This window comes from Scylla paramamosain, unplaced genomic scaffold, assembly GCF_035594125.1.
Source record: "Scylla paramamosain isolate STU-SP2022 unplaced genomic scaffold, ASM3559412v1 Contig109, whole genome shotgun sequence".
NCBI classification, from domain to species: domain Eukaryota; kingdom Metazoa; phylum Arthropoda; class Malacostraca; order Decapoda; family Portunidae; genus Scylla; species Scylla paramamosain.
The window spans coordinates 262,501-267,829 of NW_026973774.1; the positions used below are offsets into that span (position 1 = coordinate 262,501).

The window sequence follows — 5,329 nt, forward strand, 5'->3', positions numbered from 1 at the left end:
TATCTAGCACTGTGCTTCATCTCCCACTAAAACTTGTGATCCTAAATGCATCAAATGAAAGACCTTTATGTTCTACTTATGAGTGAGATAAATAACTTACTCTATTTATTATACAGTAAAATCCCTCTCATCCGGCATTAAATCTCTTTTATTTCAGTGGAGGTGTTGCACCATCCTGCATGTGCCGGGAGCTTGGTGAACCGTGCCGTCCCACTTCTTGTGATCTCTAAGGTAACAGCTTTAATCCTTGCAAATAAGGAATAAGAGAAAAGAGACACACCAGCCATTTGTACTGTTATGATGTTCCGTCATTTTTTTTCCCTCTTTTATCCTGGAACCATTTTTGCTCATTCATGTTTATAAAAATTATCATACAAAAATGTTGAGGTTAATATGTTTGGTGTAGTTTTTTTGTAACGTGTTATTGTTAATGTGTGTGCTTTGCCTCAGTATTAGCAGTAATGTTACAGCCAATGGAAGTGTCTGTATTGTGCTTAGGTGGGAGGTTAATTTGATGTATTTTTAGAGTTCTGCAGGATATAGCAAGCCCTCAAAATAAAGAAAATAACAATGGAAAACACTCCTTGTATTTTTAACACCATTGCAGACAAATCTGTAATGAAACAGGAAACCCTACATGCAGGATATAGCAAGCCCTCAAAATAAAGAAAATAACTATGGAAAACACTCCTTGTATTTTAAACACCATTGCAGACAAATCTCTAATGAAACAGGGAACCCTACATTCAGTACTGTGTGGTTGTTGCAGTAACACTGAGCTCAATGCCTTTTGATGGTTGTACACTAAAAATAATGTAAAAAAAAGCCTGTAAACAACTGTCCCTGCACTACAAACCTTTCATCATAAAATTACACACAAGATACTCAACTAGTGCATCAATGTTCAAGCGGTACCATGAAGATATGATTCTTTGAGCACTGTTTGAAGGTTTTGAGAGGAGTAACAGGACTTAAACAGAAAGAAGCACTACTAATGTTTAAGCTTGTGAATGTTGTTTAGGTGGTCTGTGTAAGGAAGAAACAACACTCTGTGGTGTGGTACTGCTGGTGAATGCCATGGTGGAACACATACAGGAAATGGCCACATCTCTGGTTGCAGGACACAACACCCACTTTATAACCTGTTCCTATGAATAACAGCCATCGATGCCCAGCCATCGTGTCTGTTGTTTCCAGAGGCCAAGGAATGAGGAGGCTGCCCAACCATCATGTCGTTTCCAGGCTGACAGTCCTGCAAAGATGCTATCCAAGACAACACACCCCAATTTTTTCTTACACACAAACACATACATATGGAGATACTGAGAAGTTGATCTGAAGGTGAGATAAATTGGCCCTCAATGGCTTTTGTTGGAGATCAAACCTCTCCCTGGACAGTCCTGGAAATGTGAGTCCACCACCTTTATTGATCAGGCTAAGATGATCACCAAAGCCAGAGTGGATTTCTTTTGGTCTTCACCATCCTGCCACTACACACACACACACACACACACACACACACACACACACATCTCATCCTCAACTTAGTCTTTTAAGATATGCAATAGTAAGTTTACTGTAAAGTGCATTTTATTTGGGTATTTTTGGATTGCACAATATAATACATCAGGTCAGTTACATAATATAGTATTCTTGTATATAATAAACTTTTCTCTGATCTTTAAATAGTAAGAGATATAGATAAAATTCTAAAGGTAATCTGGAAAGTTTTTTTTTGTAATGCCTAGAAGTTTCTCACTCATCAATCATCAATGACAATAGTATCAAATCTTTTTCTTTACAAATCTTACTTTACAAATCTTTTTACTTTACAAATCTGTTTCTACCTTTGAACATGTGTTTGACTATGGTTACATCACCCTCACTCATTTTATCAAACTTTCTTTTCCGTGAACGTGTTTGTGGTCCAGTAAAGTCACTAGGGAAGAATTTCTGTAAGCTCCCAGACCATTTAGATTGTAATACATTCTGTTCCATATCACAACCATCTTGTTTCTTAAGGTAAGGTGGGGCTGACACTGTCTCTGCAGGGGTGACAGGGGGGGGGGTGTTAGAGGCTGCCCTGGGGAAGCAAGGGTGTAGAAATGCTGTTAGTCTGTCACTACAGCCTTAAAAACTCCCTTGAAAACCTGTCACTTTATCTACAGCCTTTGAAATGTAGAAATCTTGTTAATCTGTCACTTGAACCTTAAAAACATCCTTGAAAACCCTGAAATTTCAACTAGAGCCTTAAGAATACCCTTAAAAATCCTTATAATTTCAACTACAGCCTTTGGAATGTAGAAATGTTGTTAATCTGTCACTAGAACCTTAAAAACATCCTTAAAACCCTGAAATTTCAACTAGAACCTTAAAAACCCTTATAATTTCAAGTACAGCCTTTGGAATGTAGAAATCTTGTTAATCTGTCACTAGAACCTTAAAAACATTCTTGAAAATCCTGAAATTTCAACTAGAACCTTAAAAACATCCTTAAAAATCCTTATAATTTCAACTACAGCCTTTGGTGTGTAGAAATCTTGTTAATCTGTCACTAGAACCTTAAAAACATCCTTAAAAACCCTGGAATATCAACTAGAACCTTAAAAACATCCTTAAAACCCTTTTAATTTCAACTACAGCCTTTGGAATGTAGAAATCTTGTTAATCTGTCACTAGAACCTTAAAAACATCCTTGAAAACCGTGAAATTTCAACTAGAACCTTAAAAACATCCTTAAAAACCCTTATAATTTCAACTACTTCCTGCAGAATTGGAGTCCCGTGCTGGCTGGTCCACCCCCCCCGCGGTCTGTCTGTAAAGGGTTGCCAGTTTTCACCAGTGCCTTTAACACACCTCCCTGTCATCTTTTCTCATAATTATCGTCTTGTCTCCCTCCTTAAATTTCTGTTCCTCCTTTCTCTGGGCCAATGTTGAAAAAAATATTGCGACATTAAACAAGGAAGGGTCACTACAGAGGTGTTTATGTAATTAACACACCTAATCTCTTTTTTCCTTATTAAAGTGGCGTCTCTCTTCTAACATTCGTGTTATTTCCATTGTTTTTGTTATTTTCATTATTGTGTGTCGCTTTAAGTCTTCCCTGGTCAATGTTTACAAAATATATTGGCTTTATAACGGAGCTGGACGAAATACCACTTTTTCAATACAATTAAATAAAATTACTGCTACGCCATTCTTTTCTTCTATTTAACATTTGAACTTCCGGAGACAAAACATGCTATTATCCAGGAAATAACCATGAAATATAAATATCTTCAATAAATAACCAGAATAAGGAGTTTCAATTTATATTAAAAAGTTTCTGATACCTTAAAAGATCGCCCTTTTAAATACTTTGATCCTCTTACACTCAATTCTGTCATCTATTGTTTTAATGTCACTTATATTTATTTTCAGCTCCAAATGAAGTGAATGTTTTCGTACCAACGTCTTTTCCTATTTCATCGCTCAGTCTAAATGTTTTGGTACAAATATATTAGCGTATAGTGGTTATTTTCCTAATATTTGTATCTGATTACATGTATAATAATGCAGTAAGCGACATGTATTCATCTCAGGTAGTAAACTTGATATACCGTAGTGAAATAGTATTCGTCTTTTATGTAAACACACCGGATTGTGTTAAAATATTACGAAAATCGGCAAAATTCTATATTTCGTTCAAAATTTACGTTCAGAGGCCGGTTGTAAACAATGTAGCTTTTAATAGACATCTTAGGCAAACCTGTGTTTTCTTAAATATTTATTCTATTATTATATTGCAAAACTTTTCCGAACAGTGACTCCATTTTTTTGAATATTGATAAACTAAAAAAATGAAATCGGTTGAAACATAATGCAACACTATACATTTGATGATGTCATTGTTAATACTATAAAATTTACAATTTCTAAGCAGGAACAACGTTTTTTAGACACTGAAAGGCATCATTTGGTATGCATTAAAAAGTTACATAATTCCTAGGCAATAAAAAGATAGGCACATTTTCGTTGCTTGGAAATTAATACGAAAAGATATAATTTTGGTAATGTATTGCATTTAAATTTACCCCCCCACTTGACCTCCCCATCACCTCCCAGTCCTTTTACTCCTCCCCATCCCCTCATTCACTCTCCTACCCCCCAAACCCAAAGGGACCCCACCCACCCCTTCCAGCTTTTAGGGGGGACTTCGCTTTTCGGAAATAGATTTTTTCAAATATCTCTTTCGTGTCCCAAGGAATTTTGACAAAATCTTGATAAATGATTGTGAATTGATAGTTTCTAAATATTTATTGTGTTTGAGCAGCGAAATGATCGTGAAATAAAGTGAAATATTACAAAAATCTTGCTCAGAATGCTGGAAATTGTACCATTCAGTTCATTTCGTGACTATTCGGGGTAAATATAGAATATAAGCTGTGGATTAGTGATTGCACATGGCTAATGCAATGCTGGCCACGTCTTGCCACCTGAACAACATTACTACAATGTCTGGTGTACATGATAAGTGTACAGCTTCATCTACACCTTCACGGCTTGTAACCTGACCAATATAACCGTCTCTTCAAGTATCTACAGTACTTTCATTGACTTAGTAATTGCATTCCTTCCATTCACCGCTGTACCAGGATGATAAATTCAGTGTGTATGGTGAGCCAGCAGCGGCCAGCGGGGGAAGGGCAGGGCAGGGTGAGGCAGAGGGTAGCCAAGCCTTGTTGACCACCACACTATTGGCCATCTTGGTACTCTCTGCTCTAAGTCTTTGCCTGACTGCTCTATTCCATCCCACTATTAAAGCCTTACTGTTCTCTACCATCAGAAAGTTATCAATTCGTTTCATAAGAAGAGTTCGTTGATAATTCTAGTGCAGATGACAGCACTTTATACCGAATTAGCGCGTGTGAAAGAAAGAAAGAAAAAAAAAAACTTAAGGAACTATAATCTCCTTTTTGTAGATAGGTATAAGTATAGCATGTTTTAGACGCTGGGGAAACATATTATTTGTAATGGATTGATTAAATAGTATAGATAACGGTTAGGTTATTTGGTATTTGTTTATTTTAATGATACAGATATCTCACATTAACATTTTTTTTTTTTGTTTTCCAATGAATTTATGATATGAATGACATGTTGTGGGCTTATTGCAAGCACTGCCATAGATGTAGGATAGTTATCGCCAAGGAGAATTAAAGGGCTTATAGTATGTGGCCGAATATTTTGGAATTTTATTGTGGAATATTTATGTAATGACGACTAAATGTTTCAGTACACCACAGAAGAAAAAAAAAAGCTCCTGCTTACCAAACGCATCCTAAACATG

The 5,329-nt window shown here is 36.2% G+C and overlaps 1 protein-coding gene and 1 long non-coding RNA gene across 9 annotated transcripts in view; one reads left to right on the forward strand and one right to left on the reverse strand.

Annotated features, from left to right (window-relative positions):
• Positions 1-578, forward strand: part of LOC135099167 (peptidyl-prolyl cis-trans isomerase FKBP2-like) — a 6,234-nt gene extending 5,656 nt beyond the window's left edge. For all 7 annotated transcript variants that reach the window (XR_010267743.1, XR_010267740.1, XR_010267741.1 and 4 more), the window contains one exon: positions 158-578. The gene's annotated coding sequence lies outside the window, so the exon portion shown is untranslated. The remainder of the gene's footprint in view (positions 1-157) is intronic.
• A 1,090-nt stretch (positions 579-1,668) lies between these two features.
• On the reverse strand, positions 1,669-3,571 carry LOC135099172 (uncharacterized). 2 transcript variants are annotated; one of them, XR_010267765.1, is made up of 2 exons: positions 3,001-3,571; positions 1,669-2,045 (listed from the first exon to the last, which is right to left on the reverse strand). It is a non-coding gene; the product is annotated as an uncharacterized LOC135099172 (long non-coding RNA). The 2 variants fall into 2 exon arrangements; XR_010267766.1 differs by having other exon boundaries at positions 1,669-2,083.
• Positions 3,572-5,329: the final 1,758 nt, after the last annotated feature.